The sequence below is a fragment of the Mustela putorius genome, unplaced genomic scaffold, assembly GCF_011764305.1.
Source record: "Mustela putorius furo isolate JIRA1106 unplaced genomic scaffold, ASM1176430v1.1 tig00000145_pilon_pilon_pilon, whole genome shotgun sequence".
In the NCBI taxonomy this organism is placed as follows: Eukaryota; Metazoa; Chordata; class Mammalia; order Carnivora; family Mustelidae; genus Mustela; species Mustela putorius.
Window position 1 is genome coordinate 14,514,345 of NW_025421294.1, and position 17,770 is coordinate 14,532,114.

The window sequence follows — 17,770 nt, forward strand, 5'->3', positions numbered from 1 at the left end:
ATCACTCACTACTACCGCATTCAGAAATTCTAACCTTTACCACATAAACACCAAGCAGTCATTCAGTTTCACAAGAATACCTAAAGGGATTATGATCTCACTATCTCTTGAGTAATAATAACAGCTTCCATCTAGTTAGCATATTCTAAGATAATCAGTATGCTAATATTTTAAATATAAATATTTTTATGCATTATCATATTTAATCTTGGAGCAAACTTATAAAATGATTATTAATGTTAAAATCTATAACAGAAAAAAAGACCTAGACAAGTTAACTGTAACTAGATGGGGAGGGTAGAAGAATGGATGAACCTCTCATGCTTGTTCTATTTTCCTACTAAGACCCAGAAATGAGGCTGCCCTTCCAAATATACCTTCTTCCTTTTGGTATTCAGAAGACCTGGCATTTCAACTGGGCCTTAGAACATGCCAAGCAAACAAAAGCTTTTTCCATACATGGCAAGGAGCTGAGCAAAATATGGGCCCCAAAGAGTTGATCCTCTTATAGGACAGAGAAGAGCATTCTGCTGGCATTTCAGTAGAGGTCTTCATAAGGAGGTAATGAAGATAAATAATATACCTCAATGGCATGGCTGATTTACAACACTGGTGCAATTGCCTAATGTGATCCCATGATCTGCATTAAGGATTTGGCTCCCACCTATCACCTTGTGATAGATTGTTTCCCTCTTGGTAGTTGATGAGTCTTGGCACTGATTCCACTGCCCTGTCCTGGTTCCTCCGGCATATTGAGTCCCAGGCACGCTGCGCTCGCCAACCTCCTCTCTTGACATTATTTTTCCTCCACACCTGAACCTCTAGCCTATGGGATTTTTATGTGGTCTTACGGGGTGGTCCAGTGCAACTCCTACTCTATGTTTCTAAACTTTTATCTAGTGTTGAGAGGGCAGACATGCACTCAGCCTGGCATGCTTTCTAATTCCTTTCAATATACACTTACACTTTATATACACTTTAGTTCTAATTCCTTCCAGACATTCTTGCCTTTGATTCTGAAGGCCAGACTTTGGGTACTCAAAACCCTTTTTCTCAAACTACTCTCTTAGTCTTTACTTTAAACTCTAGGCAGTGTAGGCTGGCAGTGAGAGTGTGATGCAGAGGGGGCATGTGGAAAACAATATGCCTACTCAATATGGCAAAATATTGCTCCTCTTCATAACCACTGTTCCCAGGGTCATACAGGCAATAGGGATGGAGCCAGGAACCATACCCACGTCTCTCTGGTGTCCAGGCCTCTATGACGTCCAGGGCATCATTAGCTCTGACTAGTAAGCTTAACTCTAAGTCCCAGCAAACCCACCCATAGGTTCTAGTTCTGGAGTTATGGAGCAGGTAAGCTCCTCTTCTCTCTGGTTAGTTGTTCACATACTTGAAGATAATAATTTTGGCACCTGAGTTTTCTGAGCTAATACACCCCAGTTTCTTCTACTCTTCTTCATAGTCATGATGTTTCCCACTTTTTATTATCTTGGACCTTCTTTTAGATATGCCCAAGTTTTTGTGAGTCTCTCCTGACTTGTGACTTTCCTAAATAGGCTGCCTCATTCCAACCAGGAATTCCAATCAAGTCCAAAATCCATTACAGAAACTTTTCCAATCCTTTGTTCCTGGCACCACACTTCTAAAGCAAAGGATGTTTGTACAATGCAACACGTGTGCAGATTTCTACTACACCTGTCTATGTGATAGCTGCAAGCTCAGAAAAAATATCTGTGGCCAATTTAAGGTAATCCTCAGCTTCTCCCTACAACTCAAAGAGCACACAGGTGGCCAAAACATCCAAGACCCATAACAAGACTAGGAAAACTTTTCTTTTAATGTATTATACAGTAGTAAGTCTAGTGACAGAGCAAATCTTGAGTCCCCACAGGAGAGCCTTACTTGAGAAACCCCAGACCGGAGGGCAGCAAAGCATGGATGGGTATGTTTGTAAAATAATGTAGTGAAAAGCACAGCAGCCTGCAGCTGACTCTGCCAATAATGTCTCTGGGACCTTGAACAATCATTTTTTTCTCTCTTGATTTACTTTTCCCACTGGTGAAACAGTAGCATTAGAGTAGAGTGGTTTTCAAATTCATCTGTTTATGTACTTTGATGAGAAAAACATTTCTGCACATGAAATTTATGTGTATTTTATATAAAAATCATATATATGGAAGAACAACTCTGCTTATTGTTTGTTTGCCAGAGAGAAAGGAGAAAAAGAGAGAGGGGAAAGGAAGCAAGGAGGGAGAAAAGGAAAGGTAGTTTCAAATGTTCTTTCTAGTTTGAAGTTCTACTACATTCATTTAAAATGGTGCCCAATCAACAACTCTGGGACTGGACTTCAGTCAATCTTGAAGTCTAAATATTTGTATATTAGGCTGTATTTTAGTTAGGTCTATTCCGATTTTCATGAATTTTGTAGGCTAAATTCTTTTCTGCAAATATAAACAGCAATAATGGAAAGTAACGTAATTTCCTACACCTGGGCCTAAAGAACCAGAGGAACAGAGGGCTATTGGCGCCCTCTTGTGTCCATAATTAGTAATCACAACAGCCAGCCCCACTAAGTGTTAGGGACCTCTATTAAGGCCCAAGGCAGTGGAGTAAAATACAGGGAACAAAGAAGTTGAGGTGGTGATAAGGGTTTGTTATCACTTATACAGATCTGCTCTAACTGAATACAACTTCCACAAATAAGAATGCCCTACAAAGAAAACTACTTCCCTTCTCCTCTTTTTCTAAATGCTACCCATTTTTTGAGAAAGTTGATCACCTTTAGGTGTTTCTTTAGTTCACCATAATGATCCCTTCTCTGCATAATTAGAGCAGGGCTCTACTGAGCAGGGATTGATTACACATTCTAATATCAGGTATCAGATGGGTTCTCAACTGCCCTTCATCAGCTAAGTCTGGATAAACAATTTACCTTCTCTCCTATGCACCTCTGTAGCCAGTAATCAATGAATGGGAATACACTTAAGCATAATTGCTTCACCTATGATGGAACTAAGCAAATCCACTTCTCCTCAAATGTTAGAACTGGAGATCTAAGCCACAAAAGAGAGAACAGACAATTTGGACTTCATCAAAATTTAAAACTTTTATATATCAAAGCACATTATGAAATGAATGACAAAACCTAATAAATAAGAGACAATATTTGTAAATCATACAGTCTATTCTTGTTATTTGTGTTACATTCTGAAAGTCACTACAACCACTGAATTAGCAAAAACTGAAACATTGCTTCTAGGAATATATATAGACCAGGGATCTATAGAGAGGAGGGACATAATCACATAAGTTACAGTTTTCAATCCTAAAAACAATTCATCTGGGAATTTTTTTTTAATTTTACATGACAGAAATGCAGGTTCAGAAGAGTTATACAACTTACCTGAGAGCATACTACTAACAGATTCCAGCACTGGGATTCAAATCCATCCAACAGGCCCCAGAGCTGGACTTCTTATATTATACTGCACTGCCGGGCTGTCTCCATCCTCTGGTCATCTCTGTGTGACAGCTGGAAAAAGAAGGTAGAGTAACACTGTTTTCTATCTCAGCTGGGAATGTGTGTCTCTAGCAACTAAATTTTTCACTGTTCTACATGCCTTCAAATGATGACAAGACCATACTGATTTTTGAGTGATAAATAAATTTTAGCAGGTAGACAAATTCACAAATACAGAATCTATAAATAATGAGGATCAACTTTATCTGATAAGGGACTATTATCCAGAAAATATAAAGAACTGTTACACTCAATAACAAAAAGATACACAATTTTTTTTAAATGGGCAGTGCATTTAAATAGGCATTTCTCCAAAAAAGTACATTAATCAAGTACAAATGAATGTCAGGTACATTAAAAAGCTGCTGACTCTTGGTGGCAATGCAGCCACTATGGAAAACAGAATGGAGTATCCTTACAGATTTTTTAAAAGGACTACCTTATGATCCAGGAATCCCACTTCTGGGAATATATCCTAAGGGAACAAAAACACCAACTTGAAAGATACCTGCCCTTCCATGTCCACAGGAGTATTATTTACAATAGCCAACAAATGAAAGCAATCTAAGGGGAACTGATGGATGAATGGATAAAGAAGTGGTGGTATATATACACAATGGAATATTATTAGCTTTAAAAATGAGAAAAATCACACCATCTGCAGCAACACAGATAGACCTTGAGGGCTTTATGCTATATAAAATAAGTCAGAAAAAGACAAACACAGTATGATCTTTCATATATGTGAAATCTAAAAAAAAAATCTAAACTCAAAAAACAATTAAACTCCTAGAAAAAGGGGGATCACATTTGTGTTTACCGAAGGTGGGATGGGGATAGAGGAAAGGAACTGAAGAAAGTGGTCAAAAGGTACAAATTTCTAGTTATGAGATAAGTACTAGGGATGCAACAACATACAACATGACTGAGGGCCAGCACTGCCATAAGAGACGTGGGGAAAGTGCTAAGAAGGTAAATCAAAGAGTTCTCATCACAAGGAAAAATCTCTTTTCTGTCTTCTTCTTCTTCTTCTTTTGCTTTCTTTTTATTGTATCTATGTGAGATGAGGGATGCTGACTAAAGTTAGAGTGGCAATCATTTCACTATAGATGTAAATTGAACCTATTATGCTGTATATCCTAAACTTATACAATGATGTATGCCCATTATATCTCAATAAAACTGGAAGAGAAATTGCATCCGATTTCTTTAGTCATTTGGGAAATATAAATCACCCACCACTGAGATAACATTTTCACTATGTTTTGACTTACTAGGGTCATTATACTTTAAAAAAAAAGAAAGAAAATAGCAAGTTTTGGCAAAGAGGTAGAGAAATTAGAGGTCTCGTATGTTGCTGGTAGGATTGTAAAATGGTACAGCCATTGTGGAAAACAGTTTGGGGGGGGTCCTCAGATTTTAACACATAGAATTTTACCATGTAACCCAGCAATCCCACCCCTAAGATATGCTTCAAAGAATCTGAAATGAGTATCCACACAAAACTTGTAGCACTAGTCATAAGAGCCAAAAAACAGAAACACCTAAATGTCCATCAACAGAGGAATGGAACAACAAACTATGGTATATTCATACAATGGAAATTATTTAGCCATAAAAAGAAATGGATACTGAAACACATTACAACAGTAAAAAATACTTTGTTAAGTGAAAGAAGCCAGCACAAAGGGTCATATATTGTATTATTCCATTTATATAAAACATGGAGAATGTGTAAATACACAGACGGAAAGCTGAATAGTGATTGCCAGGGCATGGGGGCAGAGGGATAGGAAGTGACTTCTTCATGGGTAAAGGGTCTACTCTGGAGGTGATAAAAATATGGGACTAAATAGAGGTGATGATTTCACAACATTGTGGAAGTACTAAAGGCCATAGAATCGTAGAGTCTAAAATGGTTAATTTTATGTTATTTGAACTTAACCTCATTAAAAAATTTGTCTTTGACAAAGGAGGAATTAATATACAATGGGAAAAAGGCAGTCCCTTCAACATATGGTGTTGGGAAAACTGGACAGCAACAAGGAAAAGAATGAAACCGGACCACTTTCATACACCATAAACAAAAATAAGGGGTGCCTGGGTGGCTCAGTGGGTTAAAGCCTCTACCTTCGGCTTGGGTCATGGTCCCAGGGTCCTGGGATCAAGCCCTGCATTGGGCTCTCTGCTCAGTGGGGAGCCTGCTTCCCCCTCCCTCTCTGCCTACTTGTGACCTCTGTCAAATAAATTAAAATAACTTAAAAAGAAAAAAACAAAAACAAAAAATAACACCAAAAATAAATTCAAAATGGATTAAATACCTAAATGTGAGACCTAAAACCATAAAAATCCTTGAAGAAAATACAGGCAGTAATCTCTCCAACATCAGCCGTAGCAACATTTTTCTATTAAATAATTCTCCTGAGGCAAGGAAAACAGAAGCAAAAATAAACTATTGGAACTACATCAAAATGAAAAAATCTGCACACCAAAGGAAACAATCAACAAAACTAAAAGGCAACTGAGTGAAGGGGAGAAAATATTTGCAGATGACATATCCTACAAAGAGTTAGTATCCAAAATATATAAGGAACTGACACAATTCAATACCCAAAATATTAATAATACAATTAAAAATGGGTAAACACATAAGAAGGGCCATCTGTACCCCAATGTTTATAGCAGAAATGGCCACGGCCTCCAAACTGTGGAAAGAACCAAGATGCCCTTCAACGGACGAATGGATAAGGAAGATGTGGTCCATATACACTATGGAGTATTATGCCTCCATCAGAAAGGATGAATACCCAACTTTTGTAGCAACATGGACGAGACTGGAAGAGATTATGCTGAGTGAAATAAGTCAAGCAGAAAGAGTCAATTATCATATGGTTTCACTTATTTGTGGAGCATAACAAATAGCATGGAGGACATTGGGAGTTAGAGAGGAGAAGGGAGTTGGGGGAAATTGGGAGGGGAGGTGAACCATGAGAGACTATGGACTCTGAAAAACATTCTGAGGGGTTTGAAGTGGTGGGGGGTGGGAGGTTGGGGGAACCAGGTGGTGGGTATTAGAGAGGGCACGGATTGCATGGAGCACTGGGTGTGGTGCAAAAATAATGAATACTGGGTGCCTGGGTGGCTCAGTGGGTTAAGCCGCTGCCTTTGGCTCAGGTCATGATCTCAGAGTCCTGGGATCGAGTCCCGCATTGGGCTCCCTGCTCAGCAGAGAGCCTGCTTCCCTCTCTCTCTCTGCCTGCCTCTCCATCTACTTGTGATTTCTCTCTGTCAAATAAATAAATAAAATCTTAAAAAAAATAATGAATACTGTTATGCTGAAAATAAATAAATAATAAATAAATAGATAAATAAATAAAAATTTTTAAAAAGACATAAGTAGATATTTTCCCAAAGAAAACAGCCAAATGACCAAAAGACACATGAAAAAATGCTCAACATCACTCATCATCAGGGAAATACAAATCAAAACCACAGAGATACCATCTCACACCTATCAGAATGGCCAAAATAAACAACACAGAAAACAAGTGTCGGTGAGGATGTGAAGGAAAAGGAACACTTGTGTGCTGTTCGGAACGCAAACTGATGCAGCTACTCTTGAAAACAGTATGGAAGTTCCTAAAAAGATAAAGACAGAACTACCCTATGATCCAGCATTTGCACTACTGGGTATTTACCCAAAGAATACAAAAACACTAATTCAAAGGGATATAGGTACCTCTATGTTTATAGCAGCATTATTTATAATAACCAAACTATGGAGGCAGCCCCAGTAATCACTAGATGAATGGATAAAAAAGATGTGAGATATATATATATACACACACACACACACACAAACACATATCTACATATGGACTATTATACAAGTATAAAAAGAATGAAATCCTGCCATGTGCTGCAACATGGATAGAGCTAGAGAGTATAATGCTAAGTGATAAGTTAGAGAAAGACAAATATCATATGATTTCACTCATATGTGGGATTTAAGAAACAAAACAAGAGAATAAAGGAAAAAGAGAGAGAGAGAAGCAAACCAAGAAAAAGACTCTTTTTTTTTTTTTTTTTAGATTTATTTATTTGACAGACAGAGATCACAAGTAGGCAAAGAGGCAAGCAGAGAGAGAGGGAAGCAGGCTCTCTGTCGAGCAGAGAGCCCGATGTGGGACTTGATCCCAGGACCCTGAGATCATGACCTGAGCCAAAGACAGCGGCTTAATCCACTGAGCCACCCAGGCGCCCAAAGACTCTTAACTATAAAGAACAAACTGGGGGTGCCTGGGTGGCTCAGTGGGTTAAAGCCTCTGCCTTCGGCTCAGGTCATGATCCCAGGGTTCTGGGATTGAGCCCCGCATCGCATCGGGCTTTCTGCTCAGCGGGGAGCCTCCTTCCTCCTCTCTCTCTGCCTGCCTCTCTGCCTGCTTGTGATCTCTGCCTGTCAAATAGATAAATAAAATCTTTAAAGAACAAACTGATAGTAACTAGAGGGAAGATGGGTGGGGGAGATGCAGGAAATGGGGAAATAGGGGATGGGGATAAAAGAATACACTTATCATGATGAAATAAAATAAAGTGATAAAAAATGCATCACCAAAAAAATTAAGAATTGAAACCAAAAGTAAGATCTTTTTCTTGGTCAAGATCTGTCTCGTCAGAGACATATCATCTCAGAAACACTCAAAAGGGTATCTACTGCCTACCAAGTGGACAGAAGAACAGAGAGAAAGCTATTCTGCAAAGTGGAGAAGAAAGGATAACCTGTGGGCAGGAGCACAAATTCAGGATGGAGAGAGAAAATATAGTATTTCAGACTCTAGTTTCAGTTCTTTTCCTCCTGCTTATGGACTTCTTGAGGTAACTCCTTATCTTTATAATGAACTTTTTTCTTAAACCAGTTTTTATTCTACAACTTGTAGTAGTCTAATGCACAAAGCCAGCAGAAGGATCTTTTTTTTTTTTTTTTTTGGTAGCAGTAGGGTTTATTAAGCTGTGCCTTAGTACAGGTGCTGGGGCTTGCTCATGGTGCTCTTGATGTGTAAAGCCTAGACATTCTGCCAATTCTCCTTGAGTAATGACACCAGGAAACTGACAGCTAAGTGGATATTGCACACAAGCTCATCACCTGTCATCTGCACGCGGTCAATGGCCATTGCCAAACACAGCACCTTCTTCATCTGGAATTTGATGGTAAACTTCACTCCATCTACTTTGGCCACCATGTTCTCATTGTGGGTCAGTAAGGAAGGGAGCTTGCCAGCCTTATGAGGCCTGGGCCCAGCATTTGTGGGATCTGCTTGATCAGAAATTCTGAGGCCAAAAAGGCATCATACTTCTTGGCCAGCTTCTCGACTTTTTTTTCTTCTTGTTGAGTTTCTTCAGTGCCTCAATGTCCACGTGGGGAATAACCACAGACTCATCACAGTCCTGCTGGTCCCCAAAAAACATATGGGGAGCTTGGGGTGTGGGAGTGAACTTAAGTCTGACTGTGCCCGAGAAGCATCTGTCTTCCTGAGGGTCATAGTCATTCGAGCTGATCTGTAGATCCACCGGCTCCAAAACCTAGCTGGGCTTGCAGGGGTTGCCAGGCAGGAATTCCCACACCGCCTTGTACAGGGCAGCTCAGGAGCCCTTGCTGCTCGCAGAGTCTCACACCTGCAAGAACCGGAAAAGAGAGCCAGTTGAAGGGTCACTTCTGCCATGAATTTTGAAGTTGATTATATAAACAATGACTTACAAGATTAGAAAATACTTCAGTGGTTCTTCTCAAACACAATCCCTACACTATCTTTTCCAAATATCAGCAGACTCTGCTTAAAAAAAACCTCTAATAATGGAGACTTTATTATCTCCAAAGGCAGATAATTTCATATTTTAACAATTTTGGCTATTAGAAAATTAGTCTGTGTAATTGGATAGAAATCTATTCACCCAAAATATTATAACATCTGGGATCATTTGGAAAAAACATGGTATCCCTTCCCCTACGACAGCTATATAGCAGGTTGAAGACAATGACCACAGCTCCACCATTCTCCTTCCTCCTGCTCCTCTTGTGTGTAACACACACACATACACACACATGCTCACATACCCATGCACCTGCATACATACACACACTGTCTTCTCCCTAAAAAATATAATTTCCTTGCTCAATTCTCTCACAAGAAGCTTAGAGCAGTTATAATGACATGGTTAATGTCGAACTTGGATTTGATTTCAACACTGCCTTTGTTAGATGTGTAGCTCAGGAAAAATCAGTTATCTCAGAGTCTTGGGTCCCTCACATATGAACTGGGCATAATAAAAGTGCTCAGTACAAAGGAGTATTGTAGGGCTGAATGAAATTATTCATGTAAAGAATGCAGCACACGCACACACACACACACACATACACATACACACACACACACACACACACAAAGAATGCAGCATAGCATCTGTCCCTGGTAGGCGTTCAGTAAATAGGAGCCATTATTATCTTATTAATAGTACTATTGATACTAGTCATTACGATTGCCCTTATCTAGAAATCTGGTCTTATTTGACCAATGCTCCCAAACTGCTAGCTATGAGGATGTCAGATTAGGGGCTCTGCGTGCTTACTATAATACCAGGCACCACAGCATTGGTAGATTATCTCCCTCTGCAGAGGAAGGGAAGACACAGATTAAGGAGCTTGTCCAGAGTCACACAGCTAGTAGGTAGCAGAGCAAGAGTTCTAATTCAAGAATTCTGACCCAGACACTATTGCAACCTGCCGGTTATGCCATCATAGCTCATTAATTACCCACAAGGTGGTGCTCAGCAATAGACAGTGGCTTTTTCTGCTAAACCCTCTCAAGCATTCAAAATGAGGCCCCATGGGGGTGAGTCAGCATTTCTAATGGAGGCATTTTCCTTCAAAAGCAGTACTTCAAGCCAGTTTTTAAGGAGAGCACAAAAGTCATGGGGATGTAACACAGAGCAGGGTGACTCTAGTCAATGATACTACACAGCATATTTGAAACTTGCCAAGAGAGTAGATCTTAAAAGTAAACTAATAATAACAAGGAGAGTAGACAGGAGGTTTGGTCAGTAGCACAAATTAGGGCACAAGAGAGACACTTAAATGCCTAAAGAAAATATGAGTGAAAAACTTTCATGAGTGTGAACCAAAACATAAGCAACTCCCCACAACTAACTTCCCTATATCTGGTCCCATCACACAAATTTTACATCCTCGTATCCACGTTGCTAATTTAGTCATTTCTTTGAAGAGATATATAATATCTTTATAATAAATTTACATGTATATTAATTTGTAAGTGTTCATTATGTTTTTTCCTTCCCCCAATGTATTAAAGAAAATTCTGCCTTATTCTGGGCTTTTCACTAGACCTCAATCCCTCCCCACCTTCAAAAAATAGATTCAAAATGCTGCAGTTCTGCTTCTGGCCCATTTTCAACAGAGAACTGGCAAATGAGAAGAGAGATGGATGGAAAAGTGAGAGAAATTTCATCAGAAAGGCAAATATTTAGTCCATTAAAAGCATAAAATATAGAGGGAAAGGATAAGAGAAAAGAAACATGGAGATCACTAAAGCTTGGTTTTGTGTTTTTTACCCAGGTACATTCCATGGAGGATGGATAGTGAAGGTTTAAGATAAAGTCATGGGGTGGGTAGAGAGTGTGAGAGATGGGAAGATGAGAGGCAGGGCAAAGGGGGACATGGAAGAACTGAGTAGGAATTACACCCTTGTTGATATCTGCCAAGGGACTCAAGGCAGGATGTGAATCACTTTCAGACATCACACTTGGCTTCTTTGAAGATGGCTGCATAGAGAACTCCAGTTAGCGGTAGCTCTCAGGTTTGTTCTGGTTAGAGCAACACGCATCTGAAGCACTCATACACATGTCCACCTTGCTGGAATGAGCAATTCTTACCCTGTTTGCTTCTCCTCGCCTACAAGCAGACCTGTCAAATAAATCATTTCTGTGATACTGAAGAACCAATATTAAGCAAATTGGGCTCCCTTGCCACTTTTAAGTATATAATATAAATACAAATCCCTAATGGACCTACTGCTCCTTACAGTTTTAAACTTCACTTTCAACTCATTTGAACTTGACAACATTATTCCTGGAAAGTAAGCAAGGGTCATTATCACCATTTTACAAGATGAGGGAAAGGAGGTTCATGGAACTTGCAATGGCTTTCACAAGATCACAAAGTCAGTATGTGGCAGAGCCAGATTTTAACTTTAATTTCTGACTGCAAGTCCCGTGGGCTCCATAGGATTTGTCATCACACTTCTCCACTGTCTGTACTCCATGAAGTATGTGCTTCATGTAATTACCTCTTGGAGATGGAGTATGCAGAGGCAAGAAGCATTTGGCTTAGAGCCTGAAGGACTTGGTTCTAGTACATCCCTTTCTATCACTTTGGATAAGTCATTTTTACACTCTGAAGTTTATTGACTTCATCTGTTTGCATTCATTTTTTATTGAGGTAGAGTTGACACACACTGTTACAATAGTTTCAGGTGAGCAACACAGTGATTTACTAAGTCTATACATTATACCATGCTCACCACAAGTGTAGCTGCCATCTGTCCCCATAGGACACTATTACAGTACCACTGACTGTATTCCCTGAGCTGTACCTCTCAGCCCTGTTGCTTACTTACTCCATAACTGGACGCCTTTATCTCTTACTCCCCATCACTCATACTGCCCATTCCCCCCTCATCTCTCCCCTCCACTGGCAACCATCAATTCCCTATACTTATAGGTCTGATTCTGTGTTTTGTTTGTTTGTTCCTTTGTTTTGTTTTTTAGATTTCACATATAAGTGAAATCATATGGTATTTGTCTTTCTCTTTTTTTTCATGTTTGTACTTAAGAACTCCAGTATTCTATATTAACAGTGATAACTGCTATTATTACTGAAGGCTTATATAAGGTAGATACTAGTAATAGGTACATAGATTTGTCATCCATTTAATCTTCATAACCTTGCAAGTTTTCAGAGAGGGTAAAGTATCTCCCAAACTGACAAGTAATAGCACTAGGAATTGAAAACAGGTCAGACAGATTCTTTTCTCACAGCACCATATTTCCTCTACATCTCTTGGTGAATTATCAAAATATGTGTGACTATAAAAGAGGAAGGCCACTCTAGATTGGTACGTGGCAGGTTTAATAAACAAGGGAACTTACACACAAGCCTTGTCTTGGATAGTGGCAAGACAAGCAGATCTCTGCACCCATCTGACAGAATCTTAAACATTTATACAGAGGTTTTGATTAGGATCCTGTCATGTATCCAATCCAGATGGTCTCAACAACACATTACTGTCTCAAGGCTATGTCTCTGAAAATGACACTTAGTGTGGACAGTGGGTGGAATGTACATTCCAAGGATGGGGGTGGGGAGGATGGGGGATGAGGAGCCTCTAATTGCCTGGGTCCAGCTAATGTGTCAACTGGTGATCACATCCTCTCAGTGACCTCCTTCAACAGGTTTGGATCTGGTTTTGTCTTCCTCAGAGTCCAGGTTCTTCAAAACTGCTTTGTATCCCCAGATACGTGGAATTTCTCTGTTGTACCCATACCTATTTCTGCCTTGAATCTAGGTAGTCAGAAGGACTTCTCTTCTGACCTGAATGTGATCAGAAGGCTTTCCCCCATTGCCTCAGTAAACTTTTCTCTGAGTCTTCTACCTCTTATCTGTTAAACCCCTTGTTTAAAATTGCTGGTGCATTACTATCTACCTTCCTTCCCCCAGCACGAAACCAGGAAATACGTGTGCACACACTTTCTATTTCTTGGTATACAGGTAAGTAAACTTCAGAACATGAGAATAAATGCCTTTCTTCACATCAAAAGCTTGAGAACTTTTTGTAGAAGAAACAATCTCCAAATACCTGTTGAGACAGTTTGGGGCTTGCTTTCTTCTGGATTGTGGCCATATTTCAGGAACACACATTCTAAGCAAGTGGGACAGGTTTGGTCACTTAATTAAGTTAGTAGGCCCTCTTCACGCCAAATGCAGTACTCTCCATTCCTCATACTTTGAGAGGAAGCCCAGCTTTCACTGGGGAAAATACCATTTCCAAGTCAAACACCCTCTCATAAGCACATATACTGAGGGCCAGAGACGTGCTCAACGTCAGGAGACTCTTAAAGACTGTGCTCTTAATCCCCTGCCCTTTTATTAGAACTTAATGTTTCCTCTTGGGAAATCAAACAATCACTGGGAGTCATCCTGGTCACCCACTATGGATGACTGCCCCTGGCAAAAACCCTCTTTTCCTCCCGATTTTTCTAAGATAGATCCACCAAATATCATGTCCATAAGTGTCCTTAGAGGGCCAATTTAAGATCTTCCCAAATTACTATGACAGAAAGAAGGAAGGAAGGAAAGAAAGAAATCTTTACTAATAAGTGCCAGAAATGTGGAATTATGCCAAATTAAAGGGGTGTTTTATTTGGTACTTCTTGAAGCCTTTGATACAGTAAAGGTGTATTGTGACCTCCTAATAGAGAAATAGGTTCCCCAACTTATTTGGCCATTTATATTTTTTACCCCTCCATGGAGAAGTGCACACATTCAGTGTTCTATGAAGCACACTTTGAGATATGTTAATGTGGTCTGGTATTCCTAAGATCCCATTTGCAATGCTCACAAAGCAGAAATGACTTGTTAAGGCCTTACAGAGTGCATTCCAAAGAAGGAGGACTGATCTGGACATGGGTAAAAACTGGAGGGCGTTATGCTAAATGAAATACGCCAGGCAGAGTGACACAAATACCACATGGTACCATTTTTATGTGGAATCTAAGTATATACATACACACTTGCCAATTTCATAAAAACAGAGAGTTAGGTGGTGGCTGCTGGGGGCTAGGGGATGCCAAAATGAGATGTCAAGGGACACAAACTTCTGAGTTATGAGTAGTTCTGAGATCTACTGTGCAGTACAATGACTATCATTAACAATATGGTTTTTGTATACTTGCAATTTACTGAGTAGATTTTAAGTATTCTCAACACACACACACACACACACACACACACACACAGAGAGAAATATAACTATGTGAGGTTTTAGAAGTATTAATTAACTGTGGAAATCAAGCAGGACTACAATCTGTGGACTATAACTACATGCTGCCATAGTCCAAAACAGGAGTAACTTTGGTCCACAAGACTCAAAAACAATGCAAGCTGCATGAGGCCAGGGAACCTATTTTGTTGACTACTGAGCATCTAGCACAGTGCTTGGCACATTGAAGATATCCAGAAGTATTTGTTTAATAAAAAATGTTCTACAACAGTACAGGATCATTTTGTCTTGTTGACTCTTTACAACAACCCTATGATTGTTATTATAATTTTTCAGAAATTGAAAGATTAGAAATTTGAAATTTGAGATTAGAAAGTGGATAGTAACTTGTCATAAGTTCACAGAGATAATAAGTAACTGTGATGGTATACTAGCTTAGTATTTCTCAAATCCTGTGTATAAATCACCTGGGTATCATTGAAATCTGTAGACTGCATTTCTAACAAGTTCCCAAGGGAAATTTATCCTGCTATTCCACAGACTACACTTTGAATAGCAAAACCCTAGTTTCCAATCATAGAATGCCAGAGTTTTAAAAGGAAAACATAGTTGGTCAAGTTAGAAATATTAAGCCTAGATATTACAAAACGCTCCCTTTTAGGCCATTTTTGATGTTCACATCATTACTCTGAGCTAACATCAGGCCAAAATCCTGCCAACCCTACTACAGACAAGGCATCACAAAGTGACATAGCCAAAGCATAACGATGTGCCATGGAGAAGCTGGGAAGAAATACCCCATAGGACTTTCCTACTGCCCTGTGACATCCTGCTGGAGATCACCATGAGCCAAAACCAACAGGAAACAGGAGGCAGAAGAGTTCACTGATAGAATCCAGCCAGCTCGGCCTCAAAGGGCAAAAAGCAGAGTAAGAAAAACTGAGGGTGTCTCAAGAAGGGCACACTAACACTATCCAATGCACTTCTGCCTCTCTGTAGAGACCAGACCAAGCTCCTTTCCAACTACTCTTTCACCTAGGGTGGAACAAATGTCAAAGGAAAAGAGGGGAAGGAAAGGGGTATACTTTTCTATTTTGTGCCTGCACACTTCCCCTAGAACCGGATGACACTACTATCCGTGAAAAAGCAGTATCTCTCTCCACCGACAAGTTAGCCCCTCTGTCGGTGTTCTTGCCATTGGCGTAAAACCTTAACACTCTTCTCTCCCTCTGAGTAGGCAGCTCTCGCTTCTCTAAATTCTCGTCCCTCTCAGCCTCTAGAGTATTAGCCCTTAGGATTCCCCTGGTCATTATCTTACTGTTTCTTCTCAGACTCATTCCAAAGTATCTCTTCTTAAATACAGTAGTTTTTTAAAAATGTTTTATCTGCTGAAGGCTATAACACTCTATCTTTGGGGCTTAGTTTCAACCCCATTCATCCAGTTCCACTGGCTATCTACTTATAGGGAACCCCGACTTAGATGGTGAAGCAGCCCTTCAATCTCAAGTGCCCAAGTACACTCAGCATCTTCCCCCTGAGCTCCCTTCTTGGCTCCCTTCTCATGATAAAGTCACCATCACCCTCCTGCTAGTCACCCAGTCTCAAAGCCAGCTCTAACAAATTCTAACTCTATGACACCACTAGTACTTATATCCTTTGTTTATTTCCCAGTGACAACATTGCTGTTTAGTTTCTCATTTTTTTTCTTTCCTTGGCTAATAAAGTAATTTCTAATTAATTTCTTGCTTTTTTTTTTTTTTTTTTTTTACCTTTCTGCCCAATTTACAAACACAACCATCAGATTAATGTTCCAAAAATACAGTTCGGATTATATCATATTAAAAAAAAAAAAAACCTCATTCAAACCTTGAATAGCTGTTGAAGGGAAAGTAACTGTAAATGTGTGAACAAAGAGGAGGGAAGGCAATGTTAGCATCCCACTTCCTTGGATTTCATCTGTTTTTCTGTTCTTTACCTTCATATCTTTTTTTGCTGGCAGTGAGTGGATTTTTGCATTTCTTTTTGTTCACTTCCAAATCGTTTGCAAATTTTGGAAATGGAGATAGTGTGAGAGAGAAGAAAGGAGAAACAAGATTTGTGGTAGTTGAGGAAGAGAGGGGGGAAATGAAGACTGAGTGACCGAATTGGTCTTCAATAATTGCTAGTCATTCGTTGGGAAACTGAAAGCATGAATGGGTATTTTTAAAAACCAGGGTTTCTGAGTATGGCTGCAATGGAACTAACTTCATTGACCAGAGTCCTTAGTGTCAATATCATTTCTGGGGGCTTGGAAGTTTTGAAAGAGAAATGACCAAATTCTAACTACTTCAATCTGAATGGTACCAAAATCAAAGTACTCAATTCAGTAGATATTCAGGAAAATATTAAAAAGATAGAAAAGTCATGACTTGTTTAACTCTGATATCATAATCCTAATAACTGAGAAAGTATCTTTTTTTAATTTTATGTTTTATAAACATATATTTTTATCGCTAGGGGTACAGGTCTGTGAATCACCAGGTTTACACACTTCACAGCACTCACCATAGCACATACCCTCCCCAATGTCCATAACCCCACCCCCTTCCCCCACCCCACCTCCCCCCAGCAACCCTCAGTTTGTTTTGTGAGATTAAAAGTCACTTATGGTTTGTTTCCCTCCCAATAATGACTACAGCATAACATACTTAAAGGGATTTTGTCAGCAGGATAATGAACATCAACCCCGAAGAGGAAGAGAAAGAGTATGGAAATAACCATAACCAAGCTAATGGGGAGCACGGAGCTGGACCATCCAGAGAATATGAGGAAGAGGAGGAAGAAGAAGAAGAGAATGAAGGCAAGATGAAGCAAGCTCAGAATTGGGAAAGGAAAAATAGGAAATAGATCTCTCATGGCCAATGAAAGATTTTCAGGATGGATATTACGATGATTATGTTCACAAGGAGAACATAGAAGATGGAGAAGAAGGTCTTCAAGGGAAAAAGAAAAATCAAGATGCAAAGGATGAAAGAGAATGACATAACTAGATTCTTCTTAAACCAGACCATGTAATGCTACTGGTAGCATCAGTTAAATGGCCATTACAGTGATTTCCATAGAAAACAAACAACATGTAACTCTTAAAAGAATGTTTTACTATTTTCATATTGTCTTCATTAAAATAAGCTTTATTAAT

General features: G+C 39.4%; 1 pseudogene; it reads right to left on the minus strand.

Moving 5' to 3' along the window:
• Positions 1 to 8,517: 8,517 nt before the first annotated feature.
• On the minus strand, positions 8,518 to 15,902 carry LOC101672573 (annotated as a pseudogene).
• Positions 15,903 to 17,770: the final 1,868 nt, after the last annotated feature.